Source organism: Ailuropoda melanoleuca, chromosome 2 (genome assembly GCF_002007445.2).
Source record: "Ailuropoda melanoleuca isolate Jingjing chromosome 2, ASM200744v2, whole genome shotgun sequence".
Lineage (NCBI taxonomy): Eukaryota > Metazoa > Chordata > Mammalia > Carnivora > Ursidae > Ailuropoda > Ailuropoda melanoleuca.
This window is the reverse complement of record NC_048219.1, coordinates 92,502,832-92,528,231: the sequence shown is the minus strand read 5'-3', so window position 1 is coordinate 92,528,231 and position 25,400 is coordinate 92,502,832. Positions and strand designations below refer to the sequence as shown.

The 25,400-nt window shown below is 41.4% G+C and overlaps 1 protein-coding gene across 2 annotated transcripts in view; it reads right to left on the bottom strand.

The window, feature by feature from the left end:
• The window catches only part of LIMS2 (LIM zinc finger domain containing 2), a 70,164-nt gene that overhangs the window by 43,121 nt on the left and 1,643 nt on the right, over positions 1-25,400 (bottom strand). Inside the window, exon 2 of one of the 2 annotated variants that reach the window (XM_034654346.1) lies at positions 11,388-11,570. The gene's annotated coding sequence lies outside the window, so the exon portion shown is untranslated. Of the gene's footprint in view, positions 1-11,387; positions 11,719-25,400 lie in introns of those variants that run through there. The other variant, XM_034654344.1, reaches the window with a different exon arrangement.

Below are 25,400 nucleotides of genomic sequence, written 5' to 3'. Positions count from 1 at the left end.
CAGTGTGACATGCTGATTTGAAGAGCACAGACCATGGTGTCAACCGCTTGGGTTCAAAGACCGTCTTGCACTTACTAACTGTATCATCTTAGGCAGCTGCTTCACTGCTCTGGCCTCAGTCTCCTGATCTATAAAACAGAGTGGATAATAATAGTACCTCCTTCATAAAGATTTGTGGGAATTAAACAAACTCATCTATGCAAGCAGTTCTCAAACTTCCTGGACTTTGTTTTATACTCTTTTTTTAAAAAAATATTTTATTTATTTGACAGAGATAGAGACAGCCAGCGAGAGAGGGAACACAAGCAGGGGGAGTGGGAGAGGAAGAAGCAGGCTCATAGCGGAGGAGTCTGATGTGGGGCTCGATCCCATAACGCCGGGATCACGCCCTGAGCCGAAGGCAGATGCTTAACCGCTGTGCCACCCAGGCACCCCTGTTTTATACTCTTAAAAAGTACTGAGAATACCAAAGAGATTTTATTTACATGGTCTACATCTATCAATATTTACCATATTGGAAATTAAAATGAAACATTTTCTTAATTAGCTAGTAATTCATTTAAAAATCACTAAGAAAATTATGACATATTAACATAATTATGTATCTTTAGGAGAACTATTTTCCAAAAGAAAAAATAATTATGGAGACATCAGTACCTAACCACAATAAAGCAGCAGGAACCGGACAAAATATATGAAACAGACAAAATATATAAAACTAATGTGTTCAAGATATCGAACATCAGGCAACAAAGGACAATGATCATAAGAGAAAGGAAACAAACAACTGAACCTGTAATTGTCCCAGCCCAGTGCTTCGAGCGCATTTCCAGGTTTCGTCCATGGAAAAGGAAGCCAGGTGGAGGTGAGTGGACTCCCTTAGTCAAAGAAATGGAGCTGAGAGTCCAGGGAACTAGGGCAGCTAGACTTTGCAAGACTGGGGCGCCTGGGTGGCACAGCGGTTAAGCGTCTGCCTTCGGCTCAGGGCGTGATCCCAGCGTTATGGGATCGAGCCCCACATCAGGCTCTTCTGCTAGGAGCCTGCTTCTTCCTCTCCCACTCCCCCTGCTTGTGTTCCCTCTCTCGCTGACTCTCTATCTCTGTCGAATAAAGAAATAAAATCTTTAAAAAAAAAAAAAAAAAGACTTTGCAAGACTGGTACTGGAAGGGAGAAGGCTGCACAGAGAGAGAGCTCCAAAGATCTCTAGGGGACCCCCTTCCAGTCTTCAACTGGTACTGATAAGGACATGCGTGTGCTCCAGGACAGGAAAGAGACACTTGGAAGAATCCAGCAGAATAGTGCCTGGCACTCACATAAGGCAAAGAATAATGCTTATTTCCACCAGCCATACTGGGAAATCCCAGCACACAATAGGAACTACCCAAACTGAACACAGAGCAGGAGGGTGAAAAAAGTGAGGAAAACCTCAGGAACCTATAACACTATTTCAAAAGAGTAAAATGTCAACACTAGTAACTGCCTAAGCTACATATATTATGACTTTTTAGAGCAACCACTAAAAAAAAAAAAATCTATGCAAAGAGGTATACCAATACAAAAAATACTATAGGGGCGCCTGGGTGGCTCAGCCATTAAGCGTCTGCCTTCGGCTCAGGTCATGATCCCAGGGTCCTAGGATTGAGCCCCACATCAGGGCTCCTTGCTCCTCGGGAAGACTGCTTCTCCCTCTCACACTCCGCTTGCTTGTGTTCCCTCTCTCACTGTCTCTTTCTGTCAAATAAATAAAATCTTAAAAAAAATACTATAGATAAATCAAAGTGGAATTCTAAAAATGTTCAAGAGTTAAATGAGAAGGCAGGATAAAAAGGAATGGTCTGTTGATACACAACAACTTCGACATGACTCAGGGTATTATGCCCACTGGAAAAACCCAAACTTAAAAGATTATATTCTGTAACAGATTCCATTCATACAACATCCTTGAAACAACAAAAGTATAGAGAATGAAAACAGGTGAGTGGCTGCCAGGGATTAGGAATGATTGGGGCAGAGGGTAAGTGTGACTATTAAAGAGTTTTCTGATTCATGAATGTGGGTTGCCTTTCCATTTATTCAGATTTTAATTTCATCGAATGATGTTTGTAGTTTTAAGCATACAAGTCTTACACTTATTTAGATAGTTTATTCCTAAGTATTCTGTTATTTTTGATGTGATTCTAAGTGGAGTTGTTTGCTTAATTTCCTTTTCAGATTTTTCATAATGTATAGAAATATAATGAAAGTTCTTATATTAATCTTAATTAATCTTATATTAATCTTATATTAAGGTTGCATCCTACAACCCTGCTGAACTTGTTGTTTCTAGTAGTTTCATAAGGGATTTCTTAAACTTTTCTACACAACAGATTTCACCTGCAAATAGAGTTTTACTTCTTCCCTTCCAGTCTTGAGGACTTCTATTTATTTTTCAACCTATTTTCCCTGACTAGACCATGCAGTACACTGCTGAATAGAAGTCTTGTTCCTAATCTTATGCTGAAAGTAGTCTTTCACCATTAAATGTATTAGCTGAGGGTTTTTCATACATCCCTTTATCATGTTGAGGAATTTCCCTTCCATTCTTGGTTGTTTGCATATTTTATTGTGAAAGGTGTTGGATTTTGACAAATGCTTTCCCTCTATCAGAAAGATCAAAAGATCACATCACCTTTGTCCTTCATTCAATTAATGATTGATGCTCATATATTATTCAACCTTGCATTCCTGGGATAAACCCCACTTGGTCGTGGTGTACAATCCTTTGTGTATGTTGCTGGATTTGGTTTGCTAATATTTAGTTGAGGGTTTTTGTGTATATTCACAAGAGATGTTGGTCTGTAGTTTCTTTTTTGTGATGTCCTTCTTTGGTTTTGGAATCAAGTCGTTGATCTCATAGTATGAGTTGGGAAGTGTTCCCTCCTCTTCTATTTTTGGAAAAGTTTGTGAAGGATTGGTGTTAATTCTTTAAACATTTGGTAGAATTCTCTAGTGAAGCTTCTGGTCCAGGGTTTCCCTTTGTGGGTAGTTTTTCAATTACTAATTTAACCTCTTTATTTTTTAGAGGTCTATTCAGATTTTCTGTGTCTTCTTGAGTTTGTTTTGGTAGTTTATGTGTTTCTATGAATTTGTCCATTTTGTCCAGATTATCTAGTTTGCTGGTATAGAATTGTTCATAGTACTCTCTTATAGTCTTTTTTTACTTCTGTAAGAGTGATAAGAATGTCCTTTCTTTCATTTCTGGTTTCAGTTATTTGAGTTTTCTCTTTTTTCTTGGTCAGTTCAGTTAAAGGTTTGTCAATTTTGTGGCTCTTTTCAAAGAACCAACCTTTGGTTTCATTGATATTTTTCTATTTTTTTCTCTTCTCTATTTATTTCTACTCTAACCTATATTGTTTCCTTTCTTCTGTTTGCTTTGGATTTAGTTTGTTCATCTGTTTCTAGTTTCTTAAGGTAAAAATTTAGGTTATTGATTTCTTTCTTCTCTTTCAACGTAGACTTGTGTGTGTATAAATTGTCCTCTCAACTCTGCTTTTCCTGCATCCCATAACTCCTGTGTGTTTATCTTCATTTTCATTAATTTCAATATATTTTCTAATTTCTTTTTTGATTTATTCTTTGACCCATTTGTTCTTTAGGAATGCGTTACTTAATTTCTGCATATTTTACAAATTTCCCGAATTTACTTCTGTTATTGATTTCAAATTTCATCCCACTGTGGTCAGAGAACTTTGTGTAATATCAATCATCTTCAATTTATTGAGGTTTAACGGTCTAGCATGTGACCTATCCTGGAGAATGTTTCATGTGCGCATGTGAAGGAATGTATATTCTGCTGTTGTTGGGTGGAGTGGTCTAGAGAGGTCTCCTTCCCTTTTCTATGTTATTGTTATACATACTATACCAATCTACATTGTAAACCCCCAAATATTGTTTTATTACTTATATAATCTTACATCTTTTAAAAATCTGTGAGATGAAATTGAAGCAATATACATTTACAGAGTTTATTATATTACCTTCTTATTTAGCATTTCTGATTCTATTTCTTGTAGAATTGAGCTACCATTTGGTGTCATTACCTTACTCCAAAACAGCTATGTTCCCATCTACCTCCTTTGTGCTATTATTGTCAAATAACGTTTTTACAAAATGTTGACACATATTATGTTTCTATATGTAAAGAGCCTAGCTATATACATATATACATATATCTTAGGTAATTACTTTTTAAATCAGTTAAGAGAAGAGAGAATATGCGATTATACTGTCTTTTGTAATTTACTGACATTTCTCATGTGGATTTGAGTTATTATCTGGTGTCATTTGCTTTCAGCCTGAGGAACTTTCAGTGTTTCTTCTAAGTCAGGCCTGTCAGCAATAAGTTTTCAGTTTACCTTTATTTTGCCTTTATTTCTTAAAAGATAGCTTTGCTGGATATAGAATTATTGGTTGACAGGTTTTTAGTTTAAGCACTTTGAATATGTCACACCACTGTTTTTTGGCCTCCATTGTTTCTAAAGCTTTTATTTGTTTGTTTTTGCTTTTGTTTTTTAGAGAGGGAAAAGGAGGGGGGAGTATGGGGGGGCAAGGGAGAGAGAGAATCTTAAGCAGTCTCCACACACAGCATGGAGCCTGATGCAGGGCTTGATCTCACAACCCTGAGATCATGACCTGAGCTGAAATCAAGAGTTGGACCTTTAATTGACTGAGTCACCCAGGTGCCTCTGACCTCCATTGTTTTTCTGATAAGACATCAGCTGTCACTCTCAATGCACCTTCCTTACATGTGATGAATTGTTTTTCTCTTGCTGCTTTTAAGATTTTATCTTTGGCTTTCAGCATTGTAACTATGATATGTCTGGGCATGGATCTCTTTATGTTTATCCTAGTTGAAATTCATTCTTCTTAGATGTAGAGATTAATGCTTTTCATCAAATTTGAGAAATATTCATCCACAACTCCTTCTAATAATTTTATGTCCCTTTGTCTCTCTTCTCTCCATTATGCATATGTTGATGCAGTTAATGAGGTCTACGATTTCTCTGAAGCTCTGATCCTTTTTCTTCTTTTCTCCCCACTTTACAGACTGCACTATTTTTATTACTCTATCTTCAAATGCACTGATTCTTTCTTCTGCCAACTCAAATCTGTTGAAACTCCCAATAACTTTTTCATTTTAGTTATTGTACTTTTCATTTCCAGAACTTTTATTTGGTTCTTCTTTATAATTTCTCTTTGTTGATATTCTCTATCTCATGAGATATTGTCACCAATTCTTCCTTTAAGTATGGTTTCCATTAGTTCTTCAAGAATATTTACAATGGCTGCTTTGAAGTATGTGTCTACAAAGTCCAACATCTGGGCCCCTTCAAAAGCAGTTTGTTTTGGCTGTTTTCTTGTATATGTGTCACAATTTCCTCTTTTATTGCATGTCTCAAAACTGCTTTTGTTGAAAACTGACATTTTAGATATTAAACTGTAGCAACTCTGGGTACTAATTCCCTGCATCCCCCAGGGGTTGATGCTGTTGCTTTTGTTATTTATTTATTTATTTACTTACTTATTTAGTGACTTGCTGAACTAACTCTGTAAAGCCTATTTCTACTGCAGTGTGCAGCTTCTGATGTCCCTACTCAGATTTTGTCTTGCTTTTATGTCTTAGCCTGGCTTCCTACTGGTCATCCCTGGGTTAACATAAGTCATTTTGGTCAAAGACTTTTTCCCTTTACAATTCAAAGTGTGTGTGTCTTAGATGCTGCTATCACAGTTAGAGGAATTTTTTTAATTTGTTGGTCGCTTGCTTAGCTAATTGGTTTTTGCCCATGTGCAGCTAGAGACCAGGAGCTTGGATTTTCCCCCTTCAATCGCTCCCCAAAATGCTCAACCTTGTCCATGCACACAGTCTTCCAGACTCCAAGGGATATGTGTGATTTTATGTTAAAGCCCGGCTTCCTAGACATTGCCTTTACAACAGAGTAGCTTATTGTTCAACCAGTGTTTGGTCAGAAGTTGCACTTAAGGCCCTTGTATCACCAAGGCTTCCTCCCTGTGTTGATGGGTCTTTGGGCAGCCTGGGGAGTGTTTCCAAATCTGCTCCATGTCCTGCTGTGATTTCTTCTCAGTGGGTCAATGTTTTGTATACAAACTTCTTGATACCCAGGGTTGACAGTGATCTGAGGGGCACTCTTCTTGGCTATCTCCTTCCCTGGTTCTGTTAAACTTCTGGTTGCTCTGCCATTTTGCTTGTTGCCACTAGTATAACGGAGCTATAAGCACTGTCTTAATTGCTCTTGACCAAAATCTCCGTTGTTTTCAACAATACCCTTAGCCATAATTTCCCACCTTGTGTTCCAAATAAAGTCAGCCCCCCTCAGTCAGAGCTGGGAGCTCTTAATCCTTATGGCCTGACTCTCCCCTGGGCAGAATCTCTGCACCCTGCACAGGATCTAGACATGGGGACAGCAACTCACTTATCCCAGAGTGACACTTCTATTAAAAGTGGTCTCTGGGGTCATGGTGCTTCTGGTCTTCTTGGCTTACCCCTCCTGCTGTGGAGCCTCCCCCTATAATCCAGTGAGGCAGGGATTGAGGTCCCAGCATTCCTGCCTCACTCAGCTGTCATAGAGCTTCTACTCTACAGGTCGAGTCTGGGAGGGGGAAGCCCTCCTCTTCTTGGCTGCCCCAAGTAGAGTACCTGGAGGACTGTTTCTATAAGATGGAGCTGGCAGGGGGTGAATAGGCTGTGACTCAGTTGCTACAGGTTTCTTATTGAGATTTAGTAGATTTTCTTGAATGACTATTTCTCCACTTGCTGTATGCACTTAGGATAATTTCCAGGACTTTAAATTACTGTTTTTAATAATTTTCTCCCATTAAATTGGTTGTTTTGTTGGGGATTGAGTCCACCATGCCCTCTACCCCAATATTCCAGAAATAGATCCACCTCTGTGATTTCTTTTACTGACTTTTCATCTAGCAGTGTCAAATGCATAAGCTTTATTGATCCCTTGGGCTTAGACGAACTTCTCTAGTCAAAGTTGCTGCTAACTTACCCATTACAGATGGTCTAACAGTTTTTTTCATATCTAATTTTAAAGCTCTGAGAAACAAATTTTATCTTTCAAATTATTTAAATTATTAAATTATTTAAATCATTAAATTCCTTTTTCTTTATATTCTAAATTAATGGTCTTAAAGTGATACTGCAACAGGGGTGCCTGGGTGGTACAGTCAGTTAAGCATCCGACTCTTGGTTTCAGCTCAGGTCATGATCTCATGGTCATGAGATCGAGCCCCATATCTGGCTCTGTGCTCAGCTCAGAGTCTGCTTGAGATTCTCTGTCTGCCCCTCCCACTTGTGCACTTCCTCTCTCTCCCTAAAATAAGTAAAATAAATAAATAAATAAATAAATAAATAAATAAATAAAGTGATAATTCTACTGAACTAGAAGAGTGTTACTTGAAAATATTGAAAATATGCATAAGATACAATAAGCTAAAGTAAATTTTTAACATTGTGAAAGACAAAATGCATGGAACAATTAAGAAGATTATTTTATTCAGCCTATTGCACTAGGGAGAAGGTTCACCTCTAAGCAAAGGCTCCTAGGACTTCACAGAAGCAGGTGAAGAAGGGAGTTGTGAGAAAGGGTTGAGGGTCCCATCTGCAAGCACAGGATGACCATTCACAACTAGCCATCTCTCAGAACATAAAAGGGTTGGGAGTTTTTCTGCTTTCCAGGAACACAGGGCTCAAATAAAATTCAGTGTGATTATTTGCTTCAAATGTCAGTTGTTGTTGAACAACTCAGAGGCAATCATAAGCCTCCCGAGCAAATGAAGCCAAGCCTAAGAAATTCTATCTGAATGGACTCTTAAATACAGGGAACAAACTGGTGGTTGTCTGGTGGGAGGTGGGAGAGGATGGGTGAAGTAGGTGAAAGGGATTCAGAGGTACAAGCTTCCAGTTGTAAAATATATAAGTCATGGGGCGCCTGGGTGGCACGGCGGTTGGGCGTCTGCCTTCGGCTCGGGGCATGATCCCGGTGTTATGGGATCGAGCCCCACATCAGGCTCCTCCACTATGAGCCTGCTTCTTCCTCTCCTACTCCCCCTGCTTTGTGTTCCCTCTCTCGCTGGCTGTCTCTATCTCTGTCAAATAAATAAATAAAATCTTTAAATATATATATATATATATATGTCATGGAGATAAAAAGTACAGCATACAAAACAGTCAATAATATTGTAATAGTGTTGTCTGGTGACAGCTGGTGACTACACTTATCTTGGTGAGCACTGAGCAATGTACAGAATTGTTGAATCAATTCTAACCTGAAACAAATCAAACCTGAAACTAATATATACAAAAGTGGGGCGGGGGGGTCACGTGGATGACTCAGCTGGTTAAGTGTCTGACTCTTGGTTTCAGCTCAGGTCATGATCTCAGGGTCATGAGGTCTAGTCCCTCATCAGGCTCCACACTCAGCAGGCAGTCTGCTTGAGATTCTCACCCTCTGCCCCTGCCCATGCTTGCTCTCTCGCTCTCTTTCAAATAAACAAATATTTTAAAAAAAATGAAACGAATATAATATCGTTTGCCAATTATAAGCCAATAAAAAAAAGATAATGAAAAAGAAAACTTGTATCCCATGGATTCTTGTTGCAGTGGTTCCTGTAAAACCACTTGAATCATCTATTGGAAGGTGGTAGCAAAGGTCAGGTGTCAGGGTCCTGAAGATCAGACATCTTAAAAGAGGGATGCCTAAATAGGAAAGCGAAATATTAACATAAAAGCTTTTTATAGGTAAAGTACCAGGAGTTGAACCCTGAAAATATCTAGTCCAGTAAATCTGAAGAAGTTGGTGGAGGAAAATCCTTCAGTTACGCAGCAGCACTGCGAACTCCACAGTAGATGTCGACACTCTTAGTGATATTGCTCCCAGCCTTGGCTGCCTCTCCTAGGCAGGCATGTGTGACCCAAGCCTGTCACCCACTTGTCCAGGGGACTCTAGCTCATGAAGGGTCTGCTGTAGCAGGGAGTCCTTCCAGGTTTATTACAAGTCACCAGGCTTCAGCTCGCAGGGCTTCTCCAGAGCCTGGGGAAATGGCCAGATGACCTAGAGACCCAAAACGGATCTGGGTGGTCAAGCTTTGGTCTTGGTGATGCCAAGTGAGGTGGGAGAGAGAAACTGGAAACATTCATCAGGAGAGTTGTGGCCAGTTATTGATGGAAACTGGAGGAACTGAAAATTTAGTAAGGACTGACAATTTGGGAAAGGTAGTAGCATCCAGTCCAGAGTGCAGATTGGTATCAAAACCGATTCTTTCACACTGTCTGAGAAGTCAACTAAAACTCTACCAAACAAGACAGAGTTTTCATCTCCATCAGTTACCTGCAATTTACAGAAGGGGCAAAGTGGCTGAAAGACAATGAACAGGGCTAGAATCTGAATACCTAGAAGAATGTATTATGAACTGTGTAAAGTTTTCTATTGAAACAATTTTTTTCCTTCATCTCCCTACTTTTGATCAAAAAATAATCTCAAAGAGAGATTAGTCTTGACCACAAAATAAGGCTGGTCTCATTACATCTGACCTGGTTATTTTCACAGGTGCAGCAAGAATGGTCATTTAGGGGCACCTGGGTGGACCAGCTAGCTGGTTAAGCATCCCACTCTTGGTTTTGGCTCAGGTCATGATCTCAGGGTCATGAGATCAAGCCCCGTGTAGGGCTCTGAGCTCAGCCTGGGGTCTGCTTGAGATTCTTTACCCTCCCACTCTCTCCTCCTCTGCTTCTCCCCCCAACTCTCTCTCTCTCAAATAAATAAAATCTTTAAAAAAAAAAAAAAAAAGGATGGTCATTTAGCACAGGCCTTTCTGAGTTCACTGCGCTGCAAGGTTTCATAAGGAACCTCAGGTCATACTTTCGAGAGCTTCCTGGTATGCTCGGTCAGTGCAGACCTGGTACCTCTTTGAGAAGCAGCAGCTGAGGAGACTCTGGCGCTCGCCATGGCTGACAAAAAGCCTGCGAAGTCCAGTGAGAACGACGATCATACTGATTTGAAGGTCATGAGGCAGGGGGCGCCTGGGTGGCACAGCGGTTAAGCGTCTGCCTTCGGCTCAGGGCGTGATCCCGGCGTTATGGGATCGAGCCCCACATCAGGCTCCTCCACTGTGAGCCTGCTTCTTCCTCTCCCACTCCCCCTGCTTGTGTTCCCTCTCTCGGTGGCTGTCTCTATCTCTGTCGAATAAATAAATAAAATATTTTTTTAAAAAATGAAGGTGATGAGGCAGGATGGTTCCGTGGTGCAGTGTCAGAGTAAGAGGGAGACACCGCTTCGTAACTGATGAAAGCCTATTGTGCATGACAGGGCTTGTCAATGAGGGAGATCAGATTCTGACTGGATGGGCAGCCAATCAGTGAAGCAGACACAGCTGCACAGCCGGAGATGGAGGATGGAGATGTCATTGATGTGTTCCAGCCGCGGACAGAGGTGTCTACGAAAAAGGGAACCTGCCGCTTCCCTCCAGAACTCTGTTCCTCCAGACCAAGAAAACATTCTCAGCGAGGAAACCACAATGTGGTCCCACCACATCCTGACCACTACAGTAGAGTTCTCAATTCTTTCATTTTCCCCTTCCCCACTCCTTTACTGTACATAAAGTAACTGTGTGTGCACAAGCACACTGCCTATGTTTTTAATCTAAATGGCCAATGGTATGTTTGGTCGACAACCAAAGGAGAGGGGATGGGGAAGATACTGGTTCTGTGAGAATACCCCCTTCTCTCCATTCGTGGTACCTCACGCAGCTCTTCTCTTTATACTCCAGTAAGTTATTTGCTCTCACTGTTTAACAAAAGAGGAACAACATAAAAATCCTTGCATACCTTGTTTGATTGGAGAATTTAAATGTTTTTCATTTATCACTGTAAAACCAAGGACAATTTGATAACTTCTTTGTAAGTAACTGTTACATGTAGGGCAATCTGTCTTTAAGTGGGGATAAATTGCTCTAAAAGAAATGAATCCTAGATAGCTTTCCCTTCAAGTCAAGTGTCTCATTGTTTAAATAAACTTCTTATTTAAAAAAAAAAAAGAATAAAGATAAAGGGGCACCTGTGTGGCTCAGTCGGTCTTTTATCTCAGGGTTGCGAGTTCAAGCCCTGCACTGGGCTCCACACTGGGTGTGGCACATACTTTAAAAAAAAAGGAATAAAAATTTTAAAATAAAATAAAAGCTTCTTGAAGCTAAGAAACCAAGCAAAGAACTTGCCACCAGATTTCATCTGCAGTACCCACAGACTTGGGGGAATTCTTCTCTTTTCCAGATTCCCAAAATATCCTAAAACTCTTGGGCCTGCCAAGAGGTGACCTTCCTTACTCACCAGGAGACCTGTAAGCCAGGAGCCAGGCCAGTGCTCCAAACAGAGTTTTGTAAGCACTGGCTCCACAAAGTCAACCTTAGCTTCTTAACAGTGTCTGGTCATGTCTGATTAGATGATCACCATTTTCAAGTATGGCATTCCAGGCAACACTTTGGGTCCACTGCCACTGTTTCCAATTACTTCCTGTTAACGAGAACAGATTCTTACTGAATTTATGACAATAACTTACATTGCTAAGAAAATAAGAGTACTTGTAAGAGTTTCGAATCTGGAGGGGTCAGGTAGGAAAAAAAAGATGTCATTTATAAATGGTAGATTTCTGTTTGTAAAATCATTATCTACTAAATCGTTACAAGTTGCAGATAACTTAAAAGATAAATGAGTTCATTATATAAAAAAAATAATTATATACATAATTAACCCCATTTTCAAAGAAGAGTAGAAAAGAACAAATGTTTTGTGGTTTTCTAGGTATCCTCTGGGAAACTCAAAGACAAGTTTGGGCACAGAAGATGTCTCGAGGGAGCATCATTCCCAGATAGAACATTCCAGGCGAGACCTTGGAAATTTTCTCCTATTTATTTTCATCCTTAGGATTCAATATTGGGAAGGCAAAAATCAGAGTTATCAGATTTAAGTACTTAAGATAAGAATCAAATCACGGGGTACCTGAGAAAAAATATTTGGCTATTCATTTTAAAGTGATAATAAAACATAAAAACATTTCTAGCACTAAACCTAGAAGATAATATGATTGCAAAGAACTTTGGCCCACATTCCTAAATGAGAAACTCTGTTTTCCTAAATAATCAAAGACATAATAATCAATATAAACCAGAGAAGGCTATCCTGGTGAGATAAACCCTTTTTGTTGCCTAGGGACATTCAATAACGCAATAAATAATTCTGTATGTTTTAGGTGCGGTACAGTACACCAAGACAAGTCCATCAAAGTGAGAAAACTGCCAAGATTTTAATTTTTCAAACTCAAATATTATAAAAATAGGCACAATTCATTTCCAAATTTTGTCTTTCATTTCATACTTTTATGTTCTGGGAGAAACAGAGGCTTCAGACCAGTCTCGGACTATCTGTTCAGGCTGCTCTAACAAAATACCATGGACCAAGTGGCTTATAAGCAACACACAACTGTTTTCCACAGTTTTGGAGATGGGAAGTCCGAGACCAGGGTACCAGCATGGTAGGGTGAAGGCCGCCTTCTGGGTCACAGACTTCTTTCCTCACATGGTGCCAGGGGCTAGGGAATCTCCCTGGAGCCTATTTTATTTTATTTTTTAATTTCACAACACTAAGAGAAGGCTTTTATTTTAGTGTCTTTTCAGTCCTCAAATGTGTGTGTGTGTGTGTGTGTGTGTGTGTGTGTGTGTGTGTGTGTGTGTATATACGAATATGGTGGGGGGGGACGGGTGAAACAGGGGAAGGAGACCAAGACTACACTTACCGTGATGAGCGCTGAGTAATGTATAGAATTGTTGAATCACTATATGGTACATCTGAAACTAATATAACACTCTATGTTAATTATACTTCAATTAGAAAAAAAGAAAAAGAAAGGGGCGCCTGGGTCGCTCAGTTGGTTAAGGGTCCGGCTCCTGGTTAAGGTTCGGGTCATGATCGCAGGGTCCTAGGATTGAGCCCAGCATCAGGCTCCACATTCAGTGAGGAGTAGGCCTGAGGATTCTCTCCCTCTCCTCCATCCCTCCCCCTGCTCTCTCTCTCCCTCTCAAAGAAATAAATAAATCTTAAAAAAAGAATAGAACAACCGGAGCCTCTTTTATAAGAGCACTAACCCCACTCATTAAGCACCTCCCAAAGCCCTACGTCCTAATATCACCATTTTTGGATATTAGGATTTCAATGTATGAATGTTGGGGGGACACATTCAGACCATAGCACAGAGGGTCCACGTGGTTAGAACTAATTTCATAGTATTACTTATCATGAAGTGTGTTCATTGTTGCTATTGTCAGATGAATCAGTAAGTAAGCACTTGAAGGTTTTCTTGGTTTCAATTGCCAATATAGTAAATATCAATAGTTAGAACCACAAAGAAAGTTTTGGGGTCTTCAATAAGCTTGAAGAGTGCAGAAAGGGGATGGAGAACCATACCACTTCTTTGGGACAAAACTACGGTTTTCCTTGAGAAACAGAAATGCACACTCAGTTGTGTTTCTCGAAAACTATTTCTCTGATGTGCAATGAAAACCACATACTAGTGATCATTTTAAGCAAAGCAGCTAACTTCCAGTTCACAGAGATAATGAAGGGGGGATCACTGCGCTGTCTGTCACACACCAGCACTTTGCCACAGACGAACTAACAGAACTCACAAACATGGGCAGCACAGCTCCACAAAACCGCACACCTTCACACACTTCTCAAAGTTGCCAAAATGAGCAGGTTTGTTACAGCCCCGAAGACACAGCTGTCTGGAGCAAATACAAATAAGAAGCAAAAGAATGTAACATTTAAATTCTGCTTAGTAGCCAATGATTCAGCATTCTCTTACTTGGAGATGATCCAGGTTATCTATCCAGTGAACAGCCATTAATTAACCCAGTGTAATATATCTCCAAGGGTTTAAATTACACAAACATCTTGGCAATTATCTTCAAGTGGACATACCAGGAAACACAATTACTGTCGAAATAAAGTTTGTCAGAATGATAATCTGACTTGGTTAAATACAAATACACAAAATATGTTTCATAATCTTTTTTTTTAAGATCTTATTTATTTATTTGAGAGAGACAGCTAGCAAGAGAGGGAACACAAGCAGGGGGAGTGGGAGAGGAAGAAGCAGGCTCCCAGCAGAGGAGCCTGATGCGGGGCTCGATCCCAGAATGCCAGGATCACACCCTGAGCCGAAGGCAGACGCTTAACGACTGCGCCTCTCAGGCGCCCCAATATATGTTTCATAATCTTAAACAGGTAGTATAAATAATGCTAGCTTATCTGATCACCAAATATGCATGAAGTTAGCAAGAATATACCAAGTAGATAAAAATATAAGCTTGTATAACAATTAATGCTCAGAGTAGACACAGATGATTTTATTAAACCAAAAATACTAAATTAGTTTTTTTTTAAAAGATTTTGTTTTATTTGACAGAGACAGCCAGCGAGAGAGGGAACACAAGCAGGGGGAGTGGGAGAGGAAGAAGCAGGCTCCTAACGGAGAAGCCAGATGTGGGGCTCGATCCCAGAACGCCAGGATCATGCCCTGAGCCGAAGGCAGATGCTTAACGACTGTGCCACCCAGGTGCCCCCTAAATTAGTTTTAAAATATTAAACTAGCCTCATTTACCTAAATAGTGTGAACTTGTTCTTAAATATTTCTGAGTTAATTTGTATAGATTTTTTCTCACTTTTTGCTCTTTGAAAGTATTAAAAATTCAGTTTCCTTAACTTCTGGAAATCTTTAACATTTATATAAGGTGCTTATTTATCTCTAAGCCAGTCAGAACATAGTTCCTTTAATTTAGGTGATTTTATAATCTAATTTGGCAATACTATCCAGAGGTAGAAAATATTACACACTCACACAATGAGAAGTAAAGGCCTTTCTGAATTACGGAGACATATATCAACGCGCAGACAGACACAGATTGCTTATAACTCCATTTCTAAAATTTCAGCCCTGGTGAACAGTAAACACAGGTTAACAGAATTCACTGCTCCATGTCAAGAACTATTCTCTTCCCAGTGGGTCTGAATCCTTAACTGATTTCAGCTCAAAGCAGACAAACAGAAAACAGTAACAAACAAGATTCACTGTCATCTTTTACACAACAAAGACAAGATCTCTATAACCTAAATGGTCAGACCAAGAAACCAAAAGAAGCCAGCTCCAGAAATCAAGTGCGCCCTCAAAAAGAATCAAAATAGAATCCTTACCATGCTATTGATCGACACAAGTCTAGGGCACAGGACCAGAGGTCGGACATAGCATTGGTCGCAGGTCACCAGCCAGGAACAGAGAAGCTCATCACATGGGTGAGGTAAGCAGGGATCCCACCACAAGCTTTGCTCCTATACAAGTCATGGCATCAAAACTATCAAAAATAAAATGCACAGGGACGCCTGCATGGCTCAGTGGGTTAAGTGTCTGCCTTCAGCTCAGGTCATGATCCCAGGGTTCTGGGATTCAGTCCCACACTGGGCTCCTTGTTCAGCAGGGAGCTTGCTTCTCCCTCTGTCTGGTGCTTCCCCTGCTTGTTCTCTCTCTCTCTTTCCCTGACAAATAAATAAATAAAAATCTTAAAAAAAAAAAAAAAAGATAAAATGCACCAACAGTTAAGGAAATGGTTTTACTCAGAATATTGCACAAGGGAGAATGTTTATTAATGAGGAATATCTCAAAAAGGAAGGAGTCTGGCATTTTATAGAGGCAGGGAGACAAAGGATCATGAGGGATGAGCGGTGGAGATGGGCCCTGTCTCAGAATATGTGACGACAACGTGGTCTTTTACCAGAACATGAAGTCGGGGGGGATTTCTCAGTTGTCACTGCTTTCCAGGAGCACAGGGCACAAATAAAGTTCAATGTGGTGCATATCCAGATCAGCTTCGTATTTCCACTCTTGTCATATTTTCATTGCTAATTTATGTTTTTATCCAGTTCTATGGAGTCAATCCCTCTGTTTTATGAATCCAAAAACTCTGTGACATGTCAGCTTCATCTTTTTCAGCCTCTTTAGATGTAGATGGTGCGACTGTGGACTGAGAAAGCAAGTCTTCTAATCTATTTTTAAGCCAAAAATCCATCTTAAAATAAAAAATAGAGTCACCTGGGCGGCTCAGTCGGTTGAGCGTCTGCCTTCAGCTCAGGTCATGATCCCAGGGTCCTGCTTCCTGCTCATCAGGGAGCCTGCTTCTCCCTCTCCCTCTGCCGCTCCCCCCCTTGGGTTCTCCCGCTCTCCCCTCTATCAAATAAATAAATAAATAAATAAATAAAATCTTCAAAAACAATATATGTATATATTAAAAATAAATGAATTTTATTTACCTTAGAATAAAATGTTAAATGCTAAAATAGTAACAGCTTTAGATTTTTAAAAAAAAAGTAAGGGTAGACCTAGCTGCAGTGACAAGACAAGAAAAATAAATCAAAGGCATCCAAGTTGGCAAAAAGGAAGTACAACTGTCACAATTTGCAGATGACATACTATATATAGAAAACTCCACCAAAAACTATTAGAAGTGATAAATGAATTCAATAAGGTTGCAGGATACAAAATTAATATATATAGAAATCTATGGCATTTCTACACACTCATAATGAAGTAGCAGAAAGAAAAATTAAGAAAACAATCACAATTGCACCCAAAAGAATAAAATACCTTAAAAAAAATAAGAATAAAATACCTGGGAATAAATTTAACCAAGAATGTGAAAGACCTCTCCTCTGAAAACTTATAAGACATCAATGAAAGAAATGGAAGATGACACAAATGGAAAGACATTCCACGTTCATGAGATGGAAGAACAAATATTGTTAAATGTCATACTACCCAAAGCAATCTACAGATCCAATGCAATTCCTAACAAAATACCAATAGCATTTTTAACAGAAATAGGACAAATAATCCTAAAATTTGTATGGAATCACAAAAGACCCCAAGTAGCGAAAGCAATATTGAGAAAGATAAAAAAAGCTGGAGGCACCACAATTCCAGATTTCAAGAGATACTACAAAGCTATAGTAATCAAAACAGTACGGTACTGGCACAAAAACAGACACATAGATCAGTGGAAATAAACCCACGTTTATACGGTCAATTAATCTATAACAAAGGAAGCAAGAATATACAGTGGGGTAATGTCAGTCTTTTCAATAAATGGTGTTGGGAAAACTGGACAGCTACATGCAAAAAATGAAAGTGGACCACTTTATTACAACATACATAAAAGTAAACTCAAAATGGATTAAAGACTGAAATGTGATCTGAAAAAAAAAAAAAAGACTGAAATGTGAGACCATAAAACTCCTAAAAGAAAACATAGGGAGTAATCTCTTGGACATCAACCTTAGCAACATATGTATGGATATACATATACGAGGGAAACAAAAGAAAAAATAAGCTGCTTGAACTACAACAAAATAAAAAGCTTTTTCACAGTGAAGGAAACCATCAGGAAAATGAAGAGGCAAACTACTGAATGGGAGAAGGTATTTGCAAATTGTATATATCCTATGAGAGGTTAATACCGAAATATATAAAGAACTTATATGACTCATAAGTCTGCACCTGGTGGTGCAGTGGTTAAGCATCTGACTCCAAGTTTTGGTTCAGGTGTGATCTCAGGGTCATGAGATCAAGCCCCACACTGAGTTCCCCACACACTGTGGAGTCTGCTAGAGACTCTTTCTCCTCCTTCTTCTGCCCCTCCCCATTGTGCTCTCTCTCAAATAAATAAATCTTTTTAAAAAAATGGGCAGAGGAGCTGAAAAGACATTTTTCCAAAGAAGACGTACAGATGGCCAAGGGACATATGAAAAGGTGCTCAATATCACTGAACAGCAGGGAAACATAAACCAAAACCACAATGAGATACTACCTCACACCTGTCAGAATGGCTAATATAAAAAACCAGCACCACCACCAAACAAAAAACCAAAAAACCCCACAAATGTTGGCAAGGATGAGGAAAAAAGGGAAATTTTTGTGCACTGTTTTTGGGAATGTAAACTGGTTGCACTGTTGTGAAAAACAGTATGGAGTTTCCTCAAAAAATTAAAAATTAAAAAAAGTAATTCCACTAACAGGTATTTACCCAAAGAAAACAAAAACACTAATTTGAAAAGCTATATGCAACCCTATGTTTACTTCAGGATTATTTACAATAGCTACAATACGGAAGCAACCCAAGTGTCTACCAATAGATGAGTGGATAAAGATGTTGTATATGTGCAATGGAATATTACTCCGCCGTTAAAAAAGAATGAAATCTTGCCTTTTGCAACACATGGATGGGCCCAAAGGGTATTACGCTAAGTGAAATAAATCAGAGAAAGACAAATACCATATGATTTCAGTTATATGCAATGAAATCTAGAATCTTACATGTGGAATCTAGAAAAGAAAACCAACCAGCACACAAACCAACTCTTAAAATACAGAGAACAAACTGATGGTTGCCAGAGGGGAGATGGATGAGGGATAGGTGAAATAGATAAAGGGGATTAAAAGGTACAAACTTTCAGTTATAAAATAAGTCAGTCATGGAGATGAAAAGGACAACATAGGGAATACCTTCAATAGTATTGTAATAGTGTTGTATGGTGACAGATGGTACCATGGCGAGCACAGAGTAATGGACAGAATTGTCAAATCAGTATGTTGTACACCTGAAACTAATAGAACATTGTATGTGAATTATACTTCAATAATAATTTTTAGGGGTGCCTGGGTGGCTCAGTCAGTTGGGTGTCTGCCTTCAGCTGAGGTCATGATCCCAGGGTCCTGGGGTCGAGTCCTGCGTCGGGATCCTGGCTTGGTGGGGAGTCTGCTTCTCCCTCTGCCTCTGCCTGCTGTCCCCCCCGCTTGTGCTCCCTCTCTCTCTAATAAATAAATATAATATTTTAAAATAACAATAATTTTTAAAAAGAGGACGGGCCCAATGAACATACAGACCTAATAAGCAATAAAGGGAATGTATATAAAGAAGTGTGTGGGAGGGGCACCTGAGTGGCTCAGTGGGTTAACTGTCCAACTCTTGATTTTGGCTCGGATCATGATCTCAGGGTTCTGGGATCAAGTCCCGCGTTGGGCTCCATGTTCAGTGGGGAGTCTGCTTCCCCTCTCTTCCTCTACCCTTCCCCCAGCTCATGCACTCTCTCTTCTGTCTCTCTTTCTAAAATAAATAAATAAATCTTTAGGAAAAAAAGAAGTGTGTGGGATACCATTTTTAGAGGAAAAGTCCCACCACTAACACCACACTCCCTATTGTCTATTTCCTGTTTCGTTTTTCTTCATAGTGAAACCAACTTCTAACATACTATATGTATTATCTAACAGTATAAATTTTCTATTTGTTATCATCTTCTCTCCACTAGAATGTAAGTTCCTCAAAGGCAAAGATTGTTTATATGATGATTATTAATTCTCAGAACTTAGAATAGAGATTGCTCTCAGTAAATATTTTTTTTTTAAAGATTTTCTTATTTGACAGAGAGAGAGACATACAGTGAGAGAGGGAACACAGGCAGAGGGAGTGGGAGAGGGAGAAGCAGGCTTCCCGTGCAGCAGGGAGCCCGATGTGGGCTCGATCCCACAACTCTGGGATCACGCCCTGAGCCAAAGGTAGACACACAACGACTGAGCCACCCAGGCGCCCCTCTCAGTAAATATTTTTTGAATGAGTATCAGATTGTCAAAACTTAAAAGAATAATACCTAGTATCGGTGATGTTTTAGAGAAATGGACATTTTTGTAAACTATTTTTAGATAAACTGATGAATTTTCTGAACAGATTTGCTGTATATAAAAAATGTAAAATGTAGAAGTTTTTGAAAAAAAATTTAATAATATTGCAAAATAAGAAGACAATGCATACTTGCATTTTTTTTTAAGATTTTATTTACTTATTTGTCAGAAAAAGAGATGCAGGCTCCCCACTGAGCAAGGAGCCCAACACAGGACTCAATCTCAGGACTCGATCCCAGGACCCTGTGATCACAACCCAAGCCAAAGGCAGACGCTTAACCAACTGAGCCACCCAGGCGTCCCAACAATGTATACTTTTAAATACAGCAAGTTCAATACACAAGACCTGCTGTGTTCACTGTTTGGCCCAGAGAAAGGCCTCCCCAGTTTAGCTTGTGTGTTTCCCCTCAGCCCCCCTCTGGGAGTAGGGAGTGCCCCCTCACTGCTCCCAGGTCCCCCAAGAAGGGCGCCAGTGCCCAAGGACCATCCCCCCCCCCCCCCCCCCCCNCCCCCCCCCCCCCCCCCCGCACAGGCAACAGCACAGATACCCTTAGGTTAAGCAGGCCAAACACCACAAGGCTTTGCTGAACGGTGAGAAATCCCATGACAGGTCCTTCAGTTAAGCATGGACCGAGGAAACTCCTGTGTGAGATGGCCTGTTTCCTTGGCTCCCCCCACCCAGGAAACTTAAGGAGACAAACCAAAGGGAAGGTCCCGATTAAAGCAGCCCCTGTGCTGGGGGCCGCAGCAGGGTCTGCGGATGGGATGCTCAGCTGGAGCCCCCTTGTGGGGGAGCAAGCTGTCCCAGTCAGACATTCTGCCTCTCACCAATACCCACCAATGCCAGGAGCAGTGCCAGGTTACGATGATGACCAAAGCGCCCCTCGTGTTCCCAGCATGCTCCAAGCTGCCCTATCCGATACAGCAGCCGTCGGCCACATGTGGCTACTATAAATATAGTACGATCATATTTATGTAAATATATGAATTAAAATAAATTATGAAGTAATGTTTTGTGTATTATCACAAAAATGCATAAATCATAACATAGTATTATAAATAATGAATTAATTCAGGTTAAAAATTCAGCTCCTCAGGCTCACCTGCAACCTTCCGGGCACTCGGAGCCACATGTGGTGTAGCGGCCACGGAACTGAACAGCACAGGTCTGGAGCATTTCCACAATTACAGTAGAAGGTCTATGGGACAGCATTCCCCTAGAGGCTCTGCTGCCCCCAGCTGCCGGCCACCAGGATGGACTGGCAGGTCCTCTGCCCCCGACTGGGGGAGGTGAGCAGGGCCAGGCCGTCAGCTCTGAACAGTGACTGGAGGTGATGGCACCCCTCTATGCAATGCACTCTCCTGTGTCACAAGGCCTTGTGCCTAACCAACCCAAGTTCACCAGACAATCCAACACAACCTGGGACTGTTGGGGGCCAAGAAGCAGGGATGTGAAGAAATAAGACTTGAGAAGATCATAAGCATCTAAGCAGTCAGGTATTGTTTTTAATAAATGAAAATGGAAACTCGAGGCCTTGGAGGTGTCACAGTCGGTGCACACAGAACCACTGTGCTGTGTGGACCATGAAGGGGTTACCCCGAGGCAGGGGGAACTCAGGAGGGCAGGAGAGGGCAGATGTGTGTGTGTGGGGGGGAAGTGAACCCATGAGCCCAAGAGAAGGCCCTGCATTAGCAAAGCCACAGAAGAGCAGAGTCACCCTGCTGCTAGGACCCAGTGGCCCCAGAGAAAGCCCCACAGTGCAGGGTGAGAGCTGCTGGGGCCTAAAGGGGCAGGCCTAGAATGCCAGAAAGCAAATTTAGCTCAAGTCATGATCTCAGGGTCCTGGGATCAAGCCCAGCGTCATCAGGCTCCACTGCTCAGTGCATAGTCAGCTTGGGATTCTCTCCCTCTCCCTTTCTCTCCCCCTCTGCCCCTTCCCCTGCTCTCTCAAATAAATACATACGTAGGTACATACATACATACATAAAATCTTTTTAAAAAGAGAGACGGCCCACCTACTGGACATGCGACAGGCCCCTGGCCAGCACTGGACAACAGGTCCCTTCCCAGGACTTGTGGTCTGACACCTGCAAGAGGATGAGGTCAGTGGCCTGAGGTCAGTGTGGCCACTGACAGGGAAATCGTGCCTCTGACCACGTGAAGCAAGGCTATCTGCCACCACAGAGAATGCAGATTAGGGCTTCAGAACAAGGATTTAGTTTAAAAACAAAGTAACAATTTCCAGGGATCTCTCCTGTTTGTGGGAGCCCCTTGCTCCTTCCTATCTCAATCCACAACAATCCACTGTAAACATACTCAGAACAATGGTGCAGGATTTGTATTTTTGATTCTCTGCACATGCATTACACTACCAAGGAAGTAATTACACTTTTGTCAGCACAAAGGCTGACATCCTGAGTGATGGAAGATGCTGTTTTAGGATGCTCAGAGGACACTCTGAAGAGGACATTCAAACCGAGACCTGAACAGAGGCTGTAAGCTATAAAGTATTTGGGGGTGGGGTGTGGGGAGGAATGCTCTAGGCTGAGAACATGGAAAACAGGCACTGAGTTGGAACAACTTTGACATATCCAGAAACAACTCAGACCATGTCTGGGCCAGAATGAGGAAGGGAGAGCATCATGGGAGGGGAGGTGGAGGGGTGCCAGGGGGCTACACAGGCAACAGAAGGATGTGGCTCCTGTGGAAGCAGGGAAGCATCAGAGGAAGTGAGGGAGCTGACTTGCAGGTGGAAGGAGCCCCTGACTGTTGTGTGAACAGCTGGGAGGCCCAGACCAAAAGGCACACTGAGACAGAGTCCTGGTTGGGGAGCACTGGCCAGACCAGAGGAGCGGTCAGCCGTGGAGGAGAGACATAGTGGCCCTGGCACCGGATGGACTTCCCAAGTAGAGCTGCAGGACGTGAGGGTGTGTGTGACTTCCTGAAAAGAGGAAGGAAGAGCAGGGTAGCAGTTATAGGTTTTAGGGGGCTCAGAGGAGAAGCTGGGAATCAAAAGTTTCATTTTATATGTCATCTTCAATATATCCATTGGATATTCAGTGGAGAAGTGAGGGAGGGATCCGCCCAAGGGTCTGCGTGACATGGTTTGTAACAACACATGGAGCCACAAGAGCAGGGACGCCTGGGGCACTCCCACGTAGAGGAAACCCAGAAGAGCTGCGGCCCCGCTATTGGTACCACGTACTGTCCTGGAAGCCATGTGTGGCTTCGGGCAGGGAGTGCGCAACTGTGTCATGTTCTGCTAGGAGTTTAAGGAGTGTAGGGACTGAAATTTTACTGCACTTGGCAACAGAAATATTTGGTGACCTGGTCACAAACAATTTTGCTGGCACAGGGGGATGAAAGGGATTCAAGGAAGAACAAGAGTAAGTGGAGACATAGGGTTTACAGATTCTTATGAATTTTGTTGTGGTAGCTAGAGCGGAGCCAGTATCTAGGGATGGTTTCATTATGTCCTTATAGCAGTGTAGGAACGAACCCTGAACAGGTTTTCTGGTTTTATACAATTCTATTAACAGGGAAGATCTCCTTACGTAACGGAAGCACACAGATTTAAAACCTCATCTCACAACCTCTAGTCTTTGGGGTGACCTTAGGGAGGTTATTTAACTTCCCGGTATTTCAGTTTTCCCTCATCTGTACAATGAGCAAAACAATCCTCTCTTTTGTATCTCACAGCTGCGTAAATGATTAGGTAAATCATTTATGGACCACCATTCTTTCTCTCTCTACCAATTTGACTCCAAGTACATTACATAAGTGGAATCCTACACTACTTGCCATCTTGTGACTGGCCTTTTTCAGTTAGCACAATGTCAAGGTTCATCCATGTTATAGTATGTTAGAATTTCTTTTAACACTGAATATTATTTCATTGTCTGTATACACTACATTTTGCTTACCCATCTGTAGATGGACAGTTAGGCAGCTCTCACCTTTCAGCTATTGTTAATAATACTGCTGTAGGGGAACCTGGCTGGCTCAGTAAGAAAAGCATGTGACTCTTGATCTCAGGATAGTGAGTCTGAGCCCCCTGTTGGCTGTAGAGATCACTTAAATGAAAATTTTTTAAAAATAATGCTGCTATGAACACGGGTGTACAAGTATGTCAAGACGTTGCTTTCAATTCTTTCGGGTGTATACTGCGACGTGGAATTATTGGACCATATGGTGATTCCATTTTTGATTTTTTGAGGAACCACCCTACTGTTTTGCAGAGCAGCTGTACATCTTATCTTCCTACCAACAGTGCAGGCTACAACTGCTCCACTTCCGGGTCAACACTTGTTATTGTCTGTGTTTTGTTTGACAGTAGCCATTCTAATGGTTTTGCCCATGGTGATTAGGATGATCCCTATTATTACAAGAGTGAAAGAATTTCAATCTAAAATGTAACCAGAGAATATGAAATGGATGTGCCCTCAGGAAAACTTAAGAACTGAAAGGAATGGCGCTTGGGTGGCTCAGTCGGTTAAATGCCTGCCTGTGGCTCAGGGCATGATCCCAGGGTCCTGGGATCGAGCCCCACAACAGGCTCTCTGCTCAGCGGGGAGTCTGCTCCCCTGACCCTGCTGCTCCCCGTGTGTGTGCTCTTTCTCATGTTTTCTCTCAAATAAATAAAATCTTAAAAAAAAAACTGAAAAGCTGATTTCCTATAAATCCTTGATTTACAGAAGATGCAAACTTATCTCCTGACCAATGAACATCCACCAAGAATCTCTCCCTGGGGCGCCCGGGTGGCTCAGTGGTGAAGGGTCCAACTCTTCGTTTTGGCTCAGGACATGATCTCAGCGTCCTGGGATCAAGCCACATGTCAGGCTCCAAGCTCAGCGTGGAGTCTGCTTGGGATTCTCTCTCCTTCTGTTACTTCCCCCACTCATGCACATGCACTCTCTAAAATAAAATAAATTTTTTAAATCTTAAAAAAAAAAAAAAAGAATCTCTATCCAGAAGCCAGTGAACTTACCATTTGGACTCCGGCTGAATTCCCCCATCTTTGCACTCCTTGTCATAAATACAGCTCCCCACCCCCCAAATCCTCAATGGGAGTCACCTGTAGCTTGCTCCAGTTTGCATTTCCCAAACGGTAGTTCCTTTGCTATCCCAAAACAAACTCAATTTCTGGTAATTCAAGCTTGCCTCCATTTACCTCTTCAGGTTGCTGCAAGTGAGATAACAATTGTAATGTATTTCGAAAAAGAACACTGTATGTCAGGATCCAACCAGGAAAAAAAGCATTAAAGGGAATTCAATGGGGAAAAGTGGTTACACGGGTAACAGAAAGGCTGAGAAGCCAGAGACAACAGCAGAAAGCCATGAACACCTACCTCTTCCTAGGGTAGAGGACAAAGGAATGTCACCTGCCCACCAGCTGGTATCAGGTCATGCCATCATGGGGAAGCCATGATGATGAAGCCAACGTGATGAGGAGAGCCAAAAGAAAATACACTGGCTTCTCTGTGGCAATGCCTCCAAAGCAAGGTGACACAGGATTACTGGAAACAGCCTGCAGAGATAGGCACTGACTCCCATCCCCAGGACA